We start from the raw sequence: 20,066 nt of genomic DNA on the forward strand, positions 1-20,066 counted from the left end.
ATCAGCTCCATGTGCGTGACTCAACTGTCCAGGAGACAAGAATCTCGAGAGACTCCAAACCTGAAGTGCTGATAGCTCCAGCTCAAGTAAGAAAACGAGGAGGGGAGAGTATCCCACGACGGGAACCAAGTCTTAGGTGCAGGGGAAAGGCACAGAGAGGCACGGGAGGCAAGAAGGCAGAAGAAAACTGCATCCCTAAGTCCGTCCTATGCTTATACATAGTTTTCTTCTATGAATGGGTTTCACTGCAAATTATAGCTTTGCTCGTGGTCCCTTGGGTCAAAAGAAATAGTCTTTAAACAGAAAACAGCTCTGATTGGTGACTTGCCTTCTTCCCTCCCCAACCCCCTTCCTAATTGAAAGCAAATGTGCAATATATTGGATGCTGGGTTCCTTGGCGCCGGCCCAGGAATCCTCAGAATGTGAGGTTTCTCTCAGAGGCATCTTGCATCAGCCTGTGGATGTATGCCTACCACGGGGCTCCTTCACCGGCAGAGTGGAAAAAGAAGTGGTTCAGGAGAAATTCTTCCTTTGGGGTTGGGGGAACCTACTGGATTATAACCGTTCTCTTCCTTTCAAAACTGGGCGTCCCTGGACTGGAAGTAAGTGATGTGGCTCTTTCCCCCTCCCCCCACCTTCATTTTCTTTTCTAAAAAAACCGAATGTTCTAAGTGTTACTTCTCTTGGTGTGTCAGGAAAAGTTTTAAAAAGCGGCAGAGGGCAGTTTGAATCAGGGCGGAAGGGCAGGGAGCTGGGCTCTACAGGACGCAGGACCAAGGCAGATCCCATGTTCTGGGGTCTGGATTCGTGTCAGGGAGGGAAGAATAGGGCGCCAATATCCAAAGAAGGCCGAAGCGAAGTACGGGACTCCATAGCAGCTGCAAGGTACAATAAACAGTTTTAGCAGAGTTGGAAATGTTGGCAGGCAAGACGGGCCGATCGCAGAGCCGGGCTGCTGGAGAGAGGCAAGCCAGGGGCTGTGTTTTCAGGCTGTGAGTGGTCTGTTCGAGGGACCCGACTTTTGGTGAGAACCCGGCCTAGCACCTTTTGTAATTTAATTGTGGGAAGGGTGACTGTGGGTGAGGGCTTGGGATGAGGGGTGGCTTCACCTTTGGTCTTGGTGGCTGGGCGGGAAGGCCAGCTGCCGGAGGGGTTGTAGCGGGTGACACTGAGAAACCACTTCCCAGACTCTACTTCTCCCCTGGCGCTAGGTGCTTTTCTTTTTGTTATCAGAAGGCCGGGCTGCTTGCAGTTGGGACCCAGAGTTCTGGCCTACCCATCTGAGGGACAGTTCTCTCAGAGTGGCAGAAATATTCAGGTCAGCCATTTGAGGAAAGTTGAATTGGGAGCACTCAAGACAGGGGCGCCTTTAGCACCATTTTAACTGTTTAGCTTTCCGCATCCTTCCCCAGACTGGCGAAGGTTTTGCTATCGTCGCTGTCTCTTCTGACCCTTTCATTATACAGCTTTCAGAAACGCCATGGCCCTGTTCCACCCCACACCTCTGCCTTTGGGCTTATTTTTAAGATTTAGAAGAAACAATAGGGGCAAGCCATCTCAAGGACGTTTGTCAATAACAAAATGATGGTAGACGTGGTGCATCAGCTAGTGGTCCTTGGTGTACGTGCGTGTGTGTGTGTGTGTGTGTGTGTGTGTGTGTGTGTGTGTGTGTGTGTGGGTGTTCGTGTGTGCACGTGTGTATGTGTAAAACGAAACAAAAAAATCTTAACCTTTGGTCCTTGCTCTGACCAGCCTCCAGATATTTTGATTGTCCACAGCTCTGTAAGGTGTCATTCCTGTCCTATAGGAAATGATTTTAAGACAGAGAAGTGAAATGAGTTGTTTAAGGGAACACAACTAATCTGCTTAAAAGTTGTTACATCTGGAGTCCTGTACTGGGACTCACTGTGGGCAGTTCTCCTGTCTCCCACCCTGCATGTGGACTTGCTTACTTTTGGAGTCAAACTCCCTGTTTCCCCAGGTGATCGGGAGGGACCCATACCAGGCTAAGGGAAGAGTGGATCTGCACTCAGAGAAACACTTACCCGGGTATCAGATGTAGTTCACATTCCAGGTCCTGGGTATCTGTTTGGTTTTGTGATGCAAGAGCCTGGGACCTTTAGAGTCGGTAGATCCAGGTTAGGCTCTTCTCCCCCTTTGGCTGCTTTCTGCACTTCAGCCTCTGTGTTTACGACATGGAAACGAGAATACTCTTGAGTTTTACTGTTAGACTCAGACATGAGTGCATTCTGGAGGCTATGAAGGGCTTCACTGGGTCAGCACTTATGGTTGTATGAAATGTGACTGAATGTACTGGAAATCAGCCTTTGTCAAGCTGGGTCTGGCCATTGGTGCAGACCTGTGGGACTATGTACAAAGCTCTGAAATGGGGGGGGGGGCTCTATCTTCATTCTTATCTTTTTGTGTGTGCATACATGCACATGTGTGTGTATAGGTGCACGTGTGCAGGTGTGTTTGTGTATGTGGAGACCAGAGGTCAGCCTCCTGTGTCATTCCTTAGGAGCCATCCCCCTTGTTCTTTTGAGATAGAATTCCCCATTGGCCCAGTCTCACTGGGACAAGCTAGCCCCTGTCTCAGCCTCTGCAATGTTGGATTCTGAGTGTATGCCTTCACCTGGCATTTTGATGTATGTTTCAGGAGACTGGCCTCAGGTTCTCATGCGTGGGTGATAAGTACTTTACAAACATGAAGATCCCCAGGTCTTCATGCCTATCTCTAGTGGAAACAATGCTGCTTCATGGGGAAATACTCTTGGATTTACTCTCTAAAAATTCCCTTTTAGGTCAGGTTTGTTTGTGGCTCCTCACCCAAAGTAGAGTAGGAGGAAGGTCGATAGGTTACTCTAAGCATCTCTGGATCTGCACTGTCTCTGGATGAGAAAGCTTTAATCAGGAGGAGTTTCATAGGCAGCTGGGGGCAGGTCCTGAGCCCAGAAGCATTTTCTCACTGGTAAGCACTTCTTCCTTCAGCTGCCTCTTCACATTGCCTGGTCTGAGCCCAAGGTCAGAAGAGTCGAGGTGTTCCTCAAGTAGGAGTTGAAGGCTGGCGTGTGGAAGCCTCCACCTCGGTTTCTGTTTAAGATACAGTTGCTTGTAGAAATGTCACAAATCCGAGAAATTGAGAAGGTGTTTCTAGAATCTTAGAATCAACAGTCTCTCTGTCCAAGGGCAAAGCAGAAGCATCATCCAGAGAGAGTCTTTCATTTCCTTTTCTCTATAGCCTTTCTATATTACTTTCTTTCAGCCTTAAACAGCCACTTCCGGGGATGGAAGCCATTTGGGTCTGTATTCCCCATAGGGAATTTAGTTCTAGCCTTTCCACATGATAGCATTTTTAACAGATGTTCTAAGAAGGACAGAGTACCTCCCGCCTCTCAGTGTCATGCCTCATACATTTAGCTTTAATCCAGACATCCATCTAAACTTCCTTTGGAAGATGCCCCTTCTGGTGTTCTATATCACCTCAAACACATAAGCCCAACCAAGGCCCAGCTAAAAATGAACTACCAGGACAGTGTGTGCTGGCTCACATCAATGCGGACTTGTCTGCAATACAAGCACACTCCTGGATTCTTTATGTGCTTGGCCTGCAGACAGCTGCACAACATATGAATTGGTTGACTCTTTCTCCACAAGGCCGTGAATGTGCCCAATATTTCCAGGCATCCCAGGGTTACTCTTAATTCAGCAACTGGATTAAACTCCTCACAGTGTGTCCTTCCAGCCGAGAGGATGATGTTTTCAGCAATAATTCCGAACCCCAAGGAGGCCATAAGGACTTCTAGAGCAGTTAAATCAAAATACCAAAGGTGAAAAATGAGAGTGTACAGTTTGTCACCCAGGTGATTGTAACGTGAAGCAGAGATGAGTATTTGTGTTGGCACAAATCTAAGGCATTTCAATTCAATTCTGTTTGATTTTTTTTTCCATCCAAAATAACATAGCTCTACAAAGACATCTAGATAACTGTCCAGTGATAGTCACTGGAACTCCAATGACCTAATGGTGAAACAAATGGATGGACTTTAAGCTGTTTCTTTTATCCCTTATATTTGCATATGTTTGAATATATTATAACCAAGGCTGCATGCTTTATACATAATTTGGTTAAAAAAATTCTGTTATACTGGTGTCTGTTCTAAATTTTGTATTCTGCTCTTGTTTGTTTGTATTTATTTATACTGTATATTTTCTTTACTTCCATTTCAAATGTTATCCCCTTCCCCCGTTTCTCCTCTGGAATCCCCTATCCCCTCCCCACTCCTCCTGCCTCTATAAGAGTGTTCCTCTGCCTACCCACCCACTTCCTCCCACCTCCCTGCTCTGGCATTTCCCTACACTGGGTCATTGAGCCTTCACAGAGGAGAGCCAAGGGCCTCTCCTCTCATTGATGCCCAATAAAGCCATCCTCGGCTACATATTAGGCTGGAGCCATGGGGTCCTTCCATGTGTAACCTTTGGTTGATGGTTTAGTTTCTGGAGCTTTGGGGGGTTGATACTGTTGTTTTTCCTATGGGGTTGAAAACCTCTTCAGCTCCATTGTACTCTGTTCTTAATGTCTTATGTAGAACCATTGAATGTTTCCAACTTTATGTAATTCTTAAGAGATGCGGAGTCCTGTCATTTGACATACCCTGTACTTGCTAGCCGGACTTTCACTTTGTCATGTAAACACAGGGGAAGGTCAGCTGTGAGTATTAGTATCCTGGCCTGGGAGATGAATGTACAAATAAAGATGTTGCAAAGATGAGTTTAATGTTGCCACAAGGCGGAACTTCCATGGCTCTTGTAGAAACTAAGCTTTGTTGACAGTACATTCTTGTCACTTTGTATCAAGCCTGCCTCAAGTCTTTGATGAGCCCTTTAAACTTGCCACTCAGAGGTCAATACGGCCTGGTGCTCTACAGTGTGAGATGGGAGGGGGAGGGGCTTGTGATGAGAAGATCTTGCCAGGTAGCTGTCTGTCACATTATGAGGTCTTAACACCATTATTTTCACGAGTATTACTTGGGAAGTCTTATCTTCATTGAACTACAATTTCATCAACTTTTATTCTCTTTGCTTGTTGGGCTGGTCAGATAAGGTAATGATTGAAAAGCTGAAAAGCATTGTTTATACAAGGGTGGTAGGTGGGGATGCCCTTTGATTTCTTTCATAGGAAGCTGTCCAGTAAAATTGCTGAACATTTGTTTAGGGTCTTTTGGAAAGACTTAAAAATAACCCTAATTGTGTTTGTGTGTGTGTGTGTTTGTGTGTGTGTGTGTGTGTGTTTGTGTGTGTGTGTTTGTGTGTGTGTTTGTGTGTGTGTGCGCATTGTTATGTAAAAACACTGAGGTCAGAAGAGGTCATCGAATCCCCTGGAGGTAGTTACAGGCCTAATGTATGTTCTGGGAACTGAACTCAGGTCCTCTGTAAGAACAGCAAGTGTTCTCAACCACTGAGCCACCTCTGTGTTTAAGGTCTTAATGGCACAAGAAACTGGAATAAATTGAGATGGGGGATGGAGTGTTCTAGTGCTTCTTAACCTTTCTTTTTAAATTTAGTATATTAGGACTTTATAAAACATGAAACAGATCATCGCTGAATTATCTTGTTTAAGGCCAAAAGTTTCTCATTCACTTTTCTTCCCAAATAGTGGCACTTAAAAAATCCACAGGTGTATTTTATGAAAACATTAATTGATGTATCAAAAGTATATTTCTATCTATTATAAATTGTATAGTATTCTGGCACCATCCACCCTAAGTTTCTTTTTTCTCTATTGATTTAGTAATTCTTCAGCAAATATTTATTTGGTATCTACCCTCTAAGTTTTACATTTTAGTGATTATAATGATTTATTACCACTTCTTTCTTTGTTCATATGTGTGTTTATATTCATGTGAGGCTAAATCTCTCTCCTCAAGTAGACTAGCCTGGCCAGCCAGTGAGCCCTAGAGGTCTGCCTGTCTCTTCCTCCCCAGGACTGGAACTGCAAGCATGTACAACCATGCCAATCTCTTTTTTAAAAATAATGGACTCTGGGCCATCCAACCTAGGTTGCTATGTTTATATAGGAGAACCACTGTACCAGTGAATGGGCCGTTATCACTGCCTGATCCTTCATGTCTTTAGACAGCCATTGCTTTATGTTGTGGGGCATATCCCATGTATTTGGGCAAAAGTTGATTTGAAAAATAGTTATTCAGAGTAAGGTAATAATATTTTGGGCTTTCAGGTTTGCTGAAGTATGATAAAATAATTCAGCACTAGGAATTCAAAAATGGTTCCGGCACATGATAGGAGAGCCAGATGTTTTACAAAAAGACTAAAAAGTTTGTGTTTTATTTTTCACAGTTTCCTTTAAAAATGAATAGACTTTATATTTTATAGCAGCTTTAGCTGTACAGAGTAATTGAGAATAGAGTACCCAGTTCTCCTGTCCTGCTATTCTTCACAGGGTCACCCTGCTGGTGACATTTTACATTGGTATTTTTTATTTTATCAACCGTTCATTATGTACCTATTAAACATTTTATGTCCTCTGTTAGTTATTACAGAAGGATAAAAGAAATAAATCATATTTATTTCTTTCAGACCATGGATAACAATAGTGTTCCTGGTTTAAAGTCCTGTTTATTTAAACAGCGGCTGTGTCCTTAGCACATGCCTCACAGGGCTGGGGTTGGGATATTGTAGGCATCCACTAATGCTTGATGACTAGATCAACAGGTGAAGGATCTAGAAGTCAAACATTATGGGTGGAAATTAAAGAGAAATAAATACAAATTGCTGCTTGCTAGCCTTGGTTGAATCATGATATAACCTTTTTACAAGGTAAAAAATTTCCAATTCCCAATTCAAGCCCTAGCAAGTTATTTTGTAGATATTGAGATAAACTGATAGTGAAGCTTCTGTGGAGCCCTGAGTGTGTGTGTGGGGGGGTGTATACCTGTATCCTGGCACTAGGAAGGCTGAGGCAGAAGGATTCTGTTCAAGGTTAACATAGACTGATACCCTGCTTCATTAAAAAAATGTTAATATGGAGAGTCAAAATAGCCAGCATAGCCAACTCTATATTGATAAAGGAATACAGTTGGAGAGGTGGTACTACATACCTTTAGTATTCTCTATAAAGCTACAGTAATCTAGGCAGTACAGTGCTATCAAAGAACAGATAAATAGTTGTGTGTAATAGCACCGAGAGCCCTAAATAGCTCAACACAAATATATTCTGAGAGTCTCGGACAAAGGAGTAAGAGCTGAACAGCAAAAACAAGGAAGTCTTTTCTCTTAGCAAACAATGAATCTCCCATCCTAAAAAAGTTACCTCAAAGAGCATCTCAGACCCAACTGTTCATTTAAAACTACATGAAAGAGATGGTTAACAAGCTGCGCCGCATTAAAATTAATAAAACTTCCTTCTTGTTAAAGACAATGTCAAGATAAATGGGGATACCAGCCACAGATTAGGAAAAAAATTTGCAAAAGACATGCTCTAAGAAAGAGAAAGAAAAACATTCAACTGTGAAGCAAAGAGCTGCTTTAAAAAAAGATGAAATAGTTGGAGCACACTTCAAGAGAGACAGAGGGCAGGTGAGCCGGTGAGATGTTCAACTGCACAGACCACTAAGGAGTTGCAAATTAGGTTAATGCAGCGCGCGCACACACACACACACACACACACACACACACACACACACACACATGTCTGTGAAGCCACATTTACTTGCACCACAGGTTGTAGCATGTACACACTCTGATAGTTGCTTAAATGAATTGAATGAATGGCCACACAAAACTGCACATGAATCTTCACAGCAGCTTTATCCATAGTTGTCTGGATCTGGAGTAGCCAAGAAACGGAAGTGACATCGACCTTGATGGGGAACAGCACTGACAGCACAGGATAGACTCATATGAAGGCAGGCAGCCTATAGGAAGCACCCCTAGTGTTTGCTCAGTCTCTGTGTAACCTAGACCTTCTCTAAAGAAAGTGTAATTAACAATACATCCCCCCCCAAGCCCGTAAGTACTAACTATGATTCTATCTTTAGCCCTTTCTTATCTGAAGGAAAGCACTGTGATATAATAATAGCTGTAAGTTATTTTTATTTCAAAATGATTGTCTCTGATAGCATCGTCGTAATCATTGTGTTTTAAAATTGAATATTATTATTTTACTTAACAAAGCTATGTGAGGCAGAAACTTTAAAGATAAAGGTTCATCCCAGGTATTCAAGCACTCCAGGGGATATTTGATAAGATAGAAATCTTCTTGTCACATGACTATGACTTAGCCTTCATTTACATTATTTTAGTTATAACAGCAGACAGAGGATCTCACTTAAAGTCATCTTATGGCTGCAAACTTTTAACAGTGAGACTTTGTGCGAGCATTTTTCACTTCTTTGCCCTTACAGTGATCTTTTATGGGCTGGCAGGATGGCTCTGCAAGCCAAGTTTGCCAAACCAGACAATTGGCATTACTTCTGTGGGCCCTGCACAGAGAAAAGAGAGGACTGGCTCTCTCCAGCTGCTTCTGGTCACCACGCATGTGCTATGGTGCACATATGTGCACACATAGACACCTGCATACACACAATAAATAAGTTGATGCAAAAACATAATGTTCATATCTATAAACAACATTACAAAATCTCTATATCTTCCAGTTTGGCTCTGCTAATCACTGTTTGGAACCAGTACCCATACCCAGAGTCATTCCATAGTAATCCCTGAGTCGTACGGGCTACTCTCAGAATAGATTTCTTTCTCCCTGCACCTCAGCTAACTGGTCCTCTTAAAATGCAAGATTGTTCATGTAGCTCAGATCTTTTTTTTCATACACATTTTTATTAATCAAGTTATTTACTTACATCTGGATTGAAGCTTTTTCTCCCCACCTCTCCTCCCAGTCCCTCCTTGTCCTGTCTCCTCCCCTGAACTACTCCTCCCCGTCTCTGAAAAGGGGAGGCCTCCCATAGATATCAAGCAGCCTTGGCATATCAAGTTGCAGTGAGGCTAGGCACATCTGGATCTTCTTCTGTTGAGGCTAAGGGAAAGGGATCCAAAGGCAGGCAATGTAGTCAGAGACAGATTCTGCTCTAGGAGTCCTCTGTGAGGACACAGCTGCACAACTGTCACATATGTGTGGCTCAGATCTTATTTATTGGAATTCCAAGGATTTTTCTTTCTAATTTTTGTCAGGATCATCTAGTTGAGCAAGGATCATACGTACCTTAGGTGGTCTCTATAAATCACTTTTAGCAAAACCCATAATGAGTTCTTAACTAAATTTTTAAAATAGGTTTATTTTGTTTTTAAATATGCCTACGACAGTTCTGACTTGTTGGGAATATTCTTAGACGGGAGTGATGAGGGCCTCTCAATTCTGTTTTTGAGAGCATAAGAGCATTCCATGTCTGTTAGTTGCTTCTACTGCTAGATGAGGAGTCAGGTCGTGTAGAAATGGACTCAGCATGGAGTGTGCTGTTGGGAGCTCTGAGTTAAAATTCTATTTTTTATAAGTTATACAAATTGAAGAAAGATGCCAGCGTCTTCATGTTAAAATTATTAAAATTATTATGTTATAAAAATATCAAAATTATGCTTTAGTAAAGGAAGAGAGACAGAGCCTTCTCACAGGTCAACAGAGGGGCCGATGTGCTTCTCAAGAAATACTTCGTTAGGATTATCCAGTTGCCATTACTGCACACATACTGTATGAATCTAGTTTCTAAGAAACAATTTAGCTTCTTGAGTGATCAGTTATTAATGTGTTAATGATACATGTATAAATCTGGGGCTGAACAGTGGACAAGAGTCCAGTTATTAGTGTCCACATGGCAGCCCGCAAGCATACGTAACTCCAGTTCTAGGACTTCTGATGTTCTAGCCTGGCTTCTACCCAGGACACCCAAGGTGTATCTACACTCATGCAGGCAGACAGTCATATGGATCCGACAAAATTTTTAAAATACTTTTGAAATGTATAAATGTGAAACTAGATACTATAGACACTTCTAGTCCTTATAGCTCAGAGGCAGCCATAAAGCTAAAATAAATTTATTAGTGCAAGCTAAGGTCAATTTATTGGTGAAATCAAATGATTAGTGAAATCACGATCATTAGAGCATGGTTGTAATGTGACAGATGATGGGGCTCTGTTTGAATTCATCACAAGTGAGGAAGTTAGTGGCTGAAATTAAACAGCCTTTTACTTGTAACTCGGGCTTATTATTTAAATATATTAATACTTATGCCGAGAGGGCTTGTTGGTGTAGGCACAATGAATAAATTTTCTTAGCCTCGAGGATTTATAAACTCAGAAAACTTGGATCTCAACCAAAATGCAGTAGCAGTTAATTGTCAGGTGTTAGTTTTAAAGGATATCATTTGACCGTTTACTAAATTGCCGTATTAGTTACTCGTCTCATTTCTGTGACCAAATTTCCAAGAGAAACATCTTAAAGAATGGGCTGATAGTCACCCATGGTTAGTAGATACAGGCTATCATAGCAGGAGGCAGGGCAGGCATAGTGGGGAGTGTGGCTCCAGCTGTTGGTGCAGGAGTGTGAGGCACAGTCAGGTAACAGAGAAATGGGTGTTGATACTCTGTCAGCTTTTCCCATTTTTCTTTTTTACTCATTGCCAGTCCTTGGGATGGCAATGACCACCTTCAAGATAGGATTTTCCTTATTAGTAAACCCTTTCCGGACATTCTCTCATGGGAAGGCCTGCAGTATCTAGGAAGCTCCAACAACAATTAAGATAAAGTATCAAAATTGCTTACTCCCTTGAAGACAAGGTTAACATTGTGGCGACATTAACTGGTACTAAATGTGCCCTTAACCCAGTTACTGATAGACAAAATCATTCTGCCTCCTGTGTTTATGCCCTGGCTCTCTGCTTAGAAGCTAATACTTGCTGGCCTGTAAGATGTTAGATTCCAAAGCTCACATCTGCCCGCAGCAGGACAGCTGTGACTGAAGAGATTAAAGTGCCTCGTGCCCAGCAGAGCCTCACTTTCTCTACTGCTTCTTCTCTTTCCAGACAGGTTCTTGCTTTGATATGGCTTTTGTTTGGTGTTTGTACAATTATGAACACAAATGAAATGCTAGATGCTAACACTGAATGGATGTCGCCCCTTAGCTATCTCTTGTACTAAATGTCAGGCTAGAGAATTGAAAATGGAGCAATTTTATACATTTCTGAATCTCATGGACTTCAAGAATACATTGACAACAGCCCAATAGCAAGAAAACTAATGTTGGGTTCTGCAATGGTTAGTCACTGTCAACCTGCTACAGGCCAGTCATCTGGGAAGAAGGAACCTCAGCCAAAGAAAATGTTTCCATCACAGTGTCTTGGAAGAATGTCTGTGCAGAATTTTCTTGATTCATTATTGACATGGGAGGGCCCAGCACACCGTGGGTGGTGCTATCATTGGGTGGATAGTCCTGTGGGTAAGAAAGCAGGATGTGCAAGTCATAGAGAGAAAACAAGCCTGAAAGCAGCATTCCTTCCTGGGCCTCAGCATCAGTTACTGCCTCTTGGTCCCTGCCTTGAGTTCTTCTTACCTTTCATTCCCTCGGGGATGGGGCATGAACTAGAAGATAAGCAAACCCTTTCCTCCCCTGGTTGCTTTAGGCCATTGCTTTACAGTGGCAACAGAAAAGCGAACTTGAGCAGCCTTACTACTTTCCAATCTGCTTTCAAATCTCACTAATACTTAGTAAGTTCTGCTAATAATTAATTAGTGCTGATGTGCACTGAGGTCAATTGAAGCACTTCACATAGTCTCTTTGAAACAGTCAAGTATGGCGAAGTGGGGGCTTTTCTTGTTTTGCCTTGGGATGTAGGCCTCTGTGAAAATGTCAGGCACACGGTGTGGAAGTGGCTGGTATAGAATTTGAACCCGGACCTTTCTCACTGCAGTATACAAATTTTGCCAACTAGTTATTCTGCGTATCTCTTCATTATGCACTGTGAGTCTTTTATTACAAGTAGGCATAATGACTTGTGTGTGTGTGGGGGGGCGGGGGTGTAGGTGTGTGTGCATACATGTGGATGCCAGAGGTTAACCTTAGGTGTCCTTTTTCAAGAGCCTCTTTTTTCCTTTCTTTTCTTTTCTTTCTTTCTTTCCTTTTTCTTTCTCTCTTTCTTTACTTCTTTCCCTCCTTCCTTCTTTTTTAATTTGTGTGTGTGTGTGTGTGTGTGTGTGTGTGTGTGTGTGTGTGTGTGTGTGTGATAGCTTCTTTCACTGCCTGGAGTTCACCAAGCAGATGGGGCTGACTGGTCCATTAACCCCAGGATTCCACTTGTCTCCACATCCTCAGCACCGGGATTACAAGTGCACACAAGTTGGCCTGATCTTTTTTATGTGGATCGTGGATATTGAACCTAGGTCCTGCTTGTGTGGCAAAGGGTTTACTGAACAAGCCACACCCCCATTCCCAAGCACAGCTGTTTTACAATTAACCCTAAAGTGTTTTCTTTTTCTTTTTTAAAACTAGGCCAGTCTTTGAGCTGGCTTTTAAACTCCAATATGTTTCAGAATCACCCGGAATGCTTTAAAAAAAAATCAGGCTTTGCTCCAGCCGATGAATAGGAAATTTCCACCTAGTGTCCAGGGACCACTGTTTGTTTTAGCAAACTCCTTCAGGCAGGCCTTCACATACCGAGTAAAACAACTGCATTTGACTGCATGACTCAAGTACTAGGACTGGTTTGGTTTTGTGCTTATTTGTTTTGTAGTTGTTGTTAAAAAGAATCTGGATATTAATAAAGTGATGGTGCTACAATTAAAAGAATGAAGAAAGGAAATAGTAGTTGTCAAGAAGGAAAGTCTTCTTGGGATGAATTTTGTTGACCAGTCTCTTTGGGCTGTTTGGAGACACATCACCTTACACACCCTGTCTAGACCCTCCCGCCACCTCGGGGCATGGTAGGAAGCTGGTGAAGTGGCAGAAAGCTCTGCTCTGTCTCAGGAAAACTAGTGGAATTCCCTGGGTCCTCTAAGAGGAGATAGAAGATTTTTTTCTTTGCTATTTTCAAAGACTAAGGTCAATTTAACTATAAAGATCCAGTCTAAATGCCTTTGAGTCCTCGAAAGAGGTTAATGTTCCATTTTTTGACTTGAAGTTTTGTAGGCTTTAAGGTTGTCTACTTAACTCATAGTCATGAGATGAATATGGACCATTTCTTTTTGTCCACCAAGAGAAATATCTGGGTACTTTCTAAGTGTACTCTAGAAAGCACGATGTTTTCCCTTCCCAGACTCAATATGGGCCAAGAAATACAAGAACCTGTTAAAGAGCAGGACATGCAAATGTGAGACCTGTGAGAGTAGGAGGCGGTGAAGCACCTGTTTCACCTTAGGGCTGGTGGAGGCTGGGAGTAAGAACCAGAAGAACTTGGAGAGGCTGAGAAGCAGGCATGCAGAGCGCAGCAGTCTTGCTGCATGGGCAGCTAGCATGTCAACAGAAGGGGAGCCCAAGGAGATGAGGAACTTGCTGGGGGAGAATGGAGGGCATTGTGTCACACTGTTAGGACATCAGTGAGGGACCTTGGTTGTTGCTCTATTTACTCTTTGCCTCTCCTTCCCTTTCGTCTCAAGGCTTCCCTACTAAGATCCCACAAGGAAGACCACCCCATGGTAACATTTTGCTTGGCATAGGAAAAGGAATTTTTGCTAATGAGGTTTATGTTTTCCAGAGCACAACCTTTGGAAATTTGTGACACGTTAGTAGATAACAAAGCAGTGGGATAAAGGTGAGAGTCCTGTGGTAAAGTGGATTTGGAAGATACTCTCTCTCTCTCTCTCTCTCTCTCTCTCACACACACACACACACACACACACACAGAGAGAGAGAGAGAGAGAGAGAGAGAGAGAGAGAGAGAGAGAGAGAGAGAGTTACTTATCATAGAAGGTAGATTGTAGCATGTAACAAGTGTACTGAACCATGAATTTTTTGGGGAAAGAAAACCTCAGGAGAAAAGGAATACAGACTATAGGCTGGGAGAAATTTGGCAGTGGGGAGGACATCTTAGAAATAAGCCCTTTGTTGCTAGCTGTTTGTATGTAATGGAAAGAAACAAGAGGCTGAGATTTGGGTCTGGAATCTACAAACTGACAACCAGAGGCAAGTCACTGGGTTCCTTTCAACCCCCATTTCTGTAGTTATTTCCCCCTTAATATTTTATGAATCTTTAAGGTCTTTTCCAGAGTTCTGAGATCATGTGTATGTTCAGAAGAAGTGATCTGTGATTCTTCTGTTCTATAATGACTGGTGGTGGAAACAGGAAGCCGAGGCAATGGGGACAATGACAAGGCGATGAGCAAGATGTGGTTTGAGCCCCTGAGCTGATTATGGTTGGAACCGACACTGCTGGCTGCTACAGCATAAACAAAGGGAGTCTGTAGCTTGTTCCTAGACCTCTGTCATACCACTGTGCCGTGTGCTACATGGGACAGCATCCTAGATGCTAAGGGAACTCATTCCCAATGGTCACTCACACTATCTCAGTTTTTCTACATAGATGCTGTGAGACCTTGGGTTAAATCAGCCTTCTGGACTTGGGTTCTTCATCTGCAGAAATAAGGAAATTATTTTTGGGTCTAGTACCTGATGTTTTGTGAGAAAGAGCTGTTTTTAAATGGTTCCAAGTCTTTTGTGGAAGATATGAAGGCTACAATGGTATTTTCCTTACCTAGTACAAGTTTCCTTACCTAGTTTGTAGTGTTTTCCTTTTTAGGTCTTCTCATTCACTTCAAATGTCTATGCCTGCCTTATGTAGTTGATTAATCCATGTATGGGCAGCCTTGGACTCACTAGACTGCCAGGTTCAAGTTTGTGCCTCTTTACACTCAACATCTATCTTTATCTCTATAAGAAACCAAATTGGTTATGTCCAACCTTTCTTTATGAATGGATTCTTCCTTTGGTTTTTCCAACTTCAAAAAAGTAAGGATTGTGTTTCTGCTGTCATGCAGGCTAGGAGCTCAGGCTTCTGGGACTTCCTCCTTTGCTCTCCTGTCACTAGTCATGGGCTCACTCTCAGCTATGTCTACATTATTATTATATTTAGCCTTTGCCTGTACCACCCTGGCTGCCAGCATTCACAGCCCTGTTCCCACCTTGACAGTCTTCCAGATCTCTCCAGTTATTTACCTGTTCTTGGCTTCCAACCAACCATTTACTGATCTTCTCAGCCTGTAATCTGTCTATCCAGATTGATCCTTTCTTGACCTTTCAGTCTACTCTTTTTGCCCAACCAAGTCCTAGCAATAATATTTCAATAGTTAGCTTAAACAATGCCTTTCCATGAACAAAACCTCAATCCTGTCTGGTGCCTCTTGGGAACAACCACAGTCTTGCCAAGTCTTTGAAGATAACAGCTTTATAACTACTAAAAACCTATACATGAGAGTTGTAAAGACAATGCAGTGGGACTCTGGCTTAGAGAAGCCCATAGCCATGGTCTTGGCTGGGTCTTACTTTCTTCTAAATAGCTTTTCTTCTCTTAAGCTTGTTCTCCAAATCTGTGTTACAATATCTTCAACAAAACCCAAACCCTGCTCCATATTGGCTTGGCCTGATGTTATTTGCTGTCCTTTACTTGAGTTGAGATCCCTAAAAGATAAAAGGAAGTCCCTAGGTTGCTAGGGAGGACAACATAGTGGCTTATCTTCATATCTGCCACTGCTGATGTATGCAGAATTCCCTATCTGAAGGTTCCACTATAAATATTAATTGTATGAGTTGGGTTCTCCTTTACCTTCTAAATCAGGGAAGTTGTGAGCCAACAGGATTACCCATTTGCCATCTTTGTGCTGAAGGGAAGTAGCTTTCAGGAGCAGGACATTGCTCTCCCCTCATGTCAACCTGTTGCTGATGGGAGCGTCTTAAGAGGGATTCTATTTGTAAACAGTTCCATGCACAGGACCCCGGATCCTGAGGCATGTTTAGTAAGAAGCCCTGCCATGGAATGACAGGCATCTAAGGCAAAGTTTAGCTGTTTCTCAGAGTTGGAAGTGTTCAGCTGTGTACTTTGTTAGTAAACCAGAAGATGGAGGAAGCTGTCTTTAGCTACATAGAATCTATTCTTATTTTGTGTGACCAATCTGTGCCCATTAGGAAATGACACTGATGGAGTCATTTTGTAACTCCCTCTGACCCATGTATGCGTGTGTGTGTCATATTCATTCAGTGAAACTCAATGGATCCGTGGAAAGGGAGGCAGCTACAAAAAAGGATGACTTAGAATTTTCCCTAACTTGTAAAATAGAGGAAACAGGGAGATGCACAGTTTGGTGCCATTTGATCTTATAAACTTAAATTAAATCTGTACATTTATAGCAAGTGTGTGTGTGTGTGTGTGTGTGTGTGTGTGTGTGTGTGTGTGTGTGTCACTCTCGTGCGTGCACACACACACAAACACACACACACACACACACACAGAATATTCCTAGAAAACAATTCATAACAGATAAGCAATTGCATCCAGGATCTAGGGCAGAGGATGGTAGTCTGAGGTGCACATGAGATTTTCCATCACTAGGGATGCTATCTAGGATCCCTTCAAGCCTTAAAGGTTCATTTGGAAGATCCACCTGATAGTAATTTTCATGTCACTGTCAAAATGTCTCTTGCTTTCTTCTCCCTCTCCTTCTGCGTGAGTACATGAAGGAGCTTTCCAGAGGTTAACTGGCATGTGATGCTACAACGAATTGAATCCAGAAGCAGATCTGCTAATCCAGCTATTTTTGATAAAGCCAGATGTTTGAGATACCAAAAAAAAAAAAATGTAAAATGATGCCAATCTTCTCATAAAGCTTCCTGGGAAGAATTTACTTTTCGGTAGCATTTAATATTTATGTTAACATAATTGTCACCAAGGAGTATATAATGAACTTTCAATGCCCTGTTTTAATTTATAATATCAGGAGATAGATTTGAAACCCCCTTGAGGTTTTCTGGGATGTGTCCAGCTCCATCAGAGCCTGGGGGGTTTGGGATCTCTGCTGTGCATTATGGGTGGAGCTGCTAAGAAGCAACAGAATAGGAATAAAACAAAACTTTGCAATAAAATCTTGCTTTTCTTTCCCCCCCCTTCTTTCCAGGGAAATCTACAAGTGGCCTGGCATTTGATGTTCTAGGACATTCTGAGGCTCGTTGCTTGACTTCTAAAGAAGCTAAAACAATTGAAGAGAAGCAGGGGCCCTCTGCTTCGGAGGACTCGGTGCTACAGAGAATGTTCTGCACCCATTGATGTGAGTAGTCTCTCACTGGGGCTCCGCTGTCACAAGATTGAAAGTCAGAATGTGGCTCATGTTGAAACTCATCTATCTTGGTTAAAGTTAGACTTAAACATCCCAGCACCCCTCGGAATGTTGGGTTCCTGGGTGTGGTTTCTAATATTACAATCTCAATAATTTTTATAAGTTGCTTTCTTCCAACAGTAATTTGAAGTGACTCACAAGAAAATGATATTGAGGACCACCAAGACTGGGATCTAGAGAGTAATCCATACTACAGCTTTAGAAGAGTAAATAACTGCAGCACAAATCTCAGAGATGCTGCAGATTTATACACTGAGTCAGAACTTGAGGCATAAAGAGAAACATGCTGCGTTGAAGAGATTTTTCCAGGAGTTTTCCCATTTTCTGGAGTTAACCTTTGCTCCCCACGAGACTTCTCACTTTACACTTTGGGCAGGTCAGATCTCACCAGTGAATCCAACAGTGTGGCGGCTTCACAAATCTGAGCCTTTTCTGACATAGGGCTCACTGGTACCAGAATCATGTCTTCTTATATCCCTAGGACCTAGCATAGGGGCTGGCATGTGGAGGATGCACAGTGAAGACTTAGAACCTTGGCTTAGACCTGATTCTGAGACCTTCCCCTTCTGGAGCTCATTGGACTAAGATGCACCATCTTCTTTGTGCCTGTATGTTCACCTGGCCTATGGAGGCTGCTAAGTGGGAATTGCCTTAGACTTACCTGCATCCCATACAGCCTCTGGAATATTGGGGACTGTGTGCATGACTGAGCAAAATATATGGAACTGTGGAATAAGTGATTCCTGAGTACAGAGAAAATTCAGTGCGCTGCCCCCTTGACCCTAACCAAGGAGATTTCCTCTATTACAAAGACTCTTGACTATGTACACTTTACTGTTTCTGATCAAGGAAATTCCTCACTATTCGTTACCTTCTTGTGGTGATGTCATAGTTTAATGTAGTCTCTCCATAGATTGCCACATCAGTCTCCTTCCTGCTCTCCTTTTTTTTTTCTTCCTTTCTTTGACACACTCTTAACCAGAGCCTTCACAGAAGATGGACGTTTCAGAACAAGTAATGCACAGCCGTGCTTAGCCACTAGTCAGAAGTTATTGTGGGCTTTCTCTATCCCATTAGATTTCCTGGAGTTATTTTCTATTCTGCTTAACCTTTCGGGGGTTATGATTGTGGTCTTACTTCCTGTTCCCCATTTGAAATAACTATTCCCAGGAGCCATTTTTTCAATATGGAAGGCATATGCTAAAACAAAGTTCGGTGATGTGAGGCTTGGTTTGGGTCATGTGTTTCACTTTCCCACCCCCATTTCATGGCGTTGCTCCTGGGAGCTATCTCCAGTATATCAGTTACTTCAGGTAAAAGCCCCTTTTGTCACCAATCCAAGTTTTTCTGAGCTGCCAGAAACAATAAGAGAGCTATTCTTGTGTGTGAGGGGGAGGTTGAGGTTGGGGATTGGGGATAGAGGAGAGGAACAGTGAGAAAGTTAGAATCAGGATAAAGGACAGAGTAGAAAATGGAAGCCGTGGGGAAGAAAATGAGCAGATAGAGGAAGAGGGAGGAGAGGTGAGAGGAAGACAAGCTGACAGTTGACCTTCATCTCAAAGACTGCAGTTCTGAATCAGGTAACAGCATCTCCCTGGGAGCTCTAAATTGACTATGGACCAGGCTCTGTGCATGAAGCCTATGCTTTAGCCACATAAGCAAGCTGAGCACAAGGACTGTAATCGCCCAGGGCTACAGAACCCACTATGTAAGTCTGTCAAAAAGCAGGTGGCCACACAGGATAAGCCTTGAGCTCCAGATGCCTATAGGCAGCTCTTTTTCCTGCATGTGTCAGTTCAGATGCTGATCATTTGGTCATGGTACTCATAAGCAGACAGAAACACCTGCATCCTTTCTGGTTGAGAACTCTACCAATGAGAATTTCTCCTTGAGTTTTCAACCTCCGCTTGGTTTTCCACCATGACTTTGATGCTTTTTTCCATCAGAGAGACCTAAACATGGCCTGTTTCTAATTCATCTGTGATGGCAGACAGTGTTGCCTGGGAGTTCCGTTGTGGCGATGGGTGAAGGTTGAATAGAAACAGACCTGGGAGACATGTGCAGGCTACCAAGTAAATTATGGCCGAGGTGAATGAGACACTGTGATCGTATGGATGAAGAGTTGTGTCAGGGTCAGTTTAGAAAGGCAGGATTTGGATAAGTAACTAATTACAGGATCCACAGCTATAAGCGTGCCTGCCACTAGAGAGTGACGGGATGGGCTAAAAATGGAGGAAAGCAAATCTGTCAGAGGGAAATGGAAGCAAAGCATGCCCCAGTTGACTTTGACATTTCTGGATGAACAGTGTGGTCCAGCAGTGCTCCCAAATGCATCACTTTGGGACAGATGTCAGCAACATAAACAAAGTACTGGCATCTGGGGGTCAACAAGGCCTGCAGTTGCTGAGATTCAAGAACTATGGGTGATATTTTTACTTAGAGACAGGAACAATGGTTCTTAAATATCTGTGACGTTCTAGGAATTGTGGATGTGTTTGGAAGGGAAAGAAGTAGAACTATGCTAGTAAGAGACAATCCCAGCTAACCTATCCATGGGCAAAAATGAGCAGTGTGGTGGGGGTGGGGAGGGTAGCAGAGATGGAAAGAATTTGACAGCAGCATTTGTTTCTGGAATATCATAGAGGACATGCCCTCAGCTTAAAAGGCATGGAGCTGGAGCTAAACCTTGGAGCTAGGAAGAAATCCAACATGTAGAAGG

At 42.8% G+C, this 20,066-nt stretch overlaps 1 protein-coding gene across 1 annotated transcript in view; it reads left to right on the forward strand.

Moving 5' to 3' along the window:
* The first annotated feature begins 476 nt into the window (after positions 1-476).
* The window catches only part of DDR2 (discoidin domain receptor tyrosine kinase 2), a 115,963-nt gene continuing 96,373 nt past the window's right edge, over positions 477-20,066 (forward strand). Inside the window, exons 1-2 of the mRNA XM_080935585.1 lie at positions 477-602; positions 17,129-17,278. The gene's annotated coding sequence lies outside the window, so the exon portion shown is untranslated. The remainder of the gene's footprint in view (positions 603-17,128; positions 17,279-20,066) is intronic.

Source organism: Micromys minutus (genome assembly GCF_963924665.1).
Source record: "Micromys minutus genome assembly, chromosome: 1".
Classification (NCBI taxonomy): domain Eukaryota; kingdom Metazoa; phylum Chordata; class Mammalia; order Rodentia; family Muridae; genus Micromys; species Micromys minutus.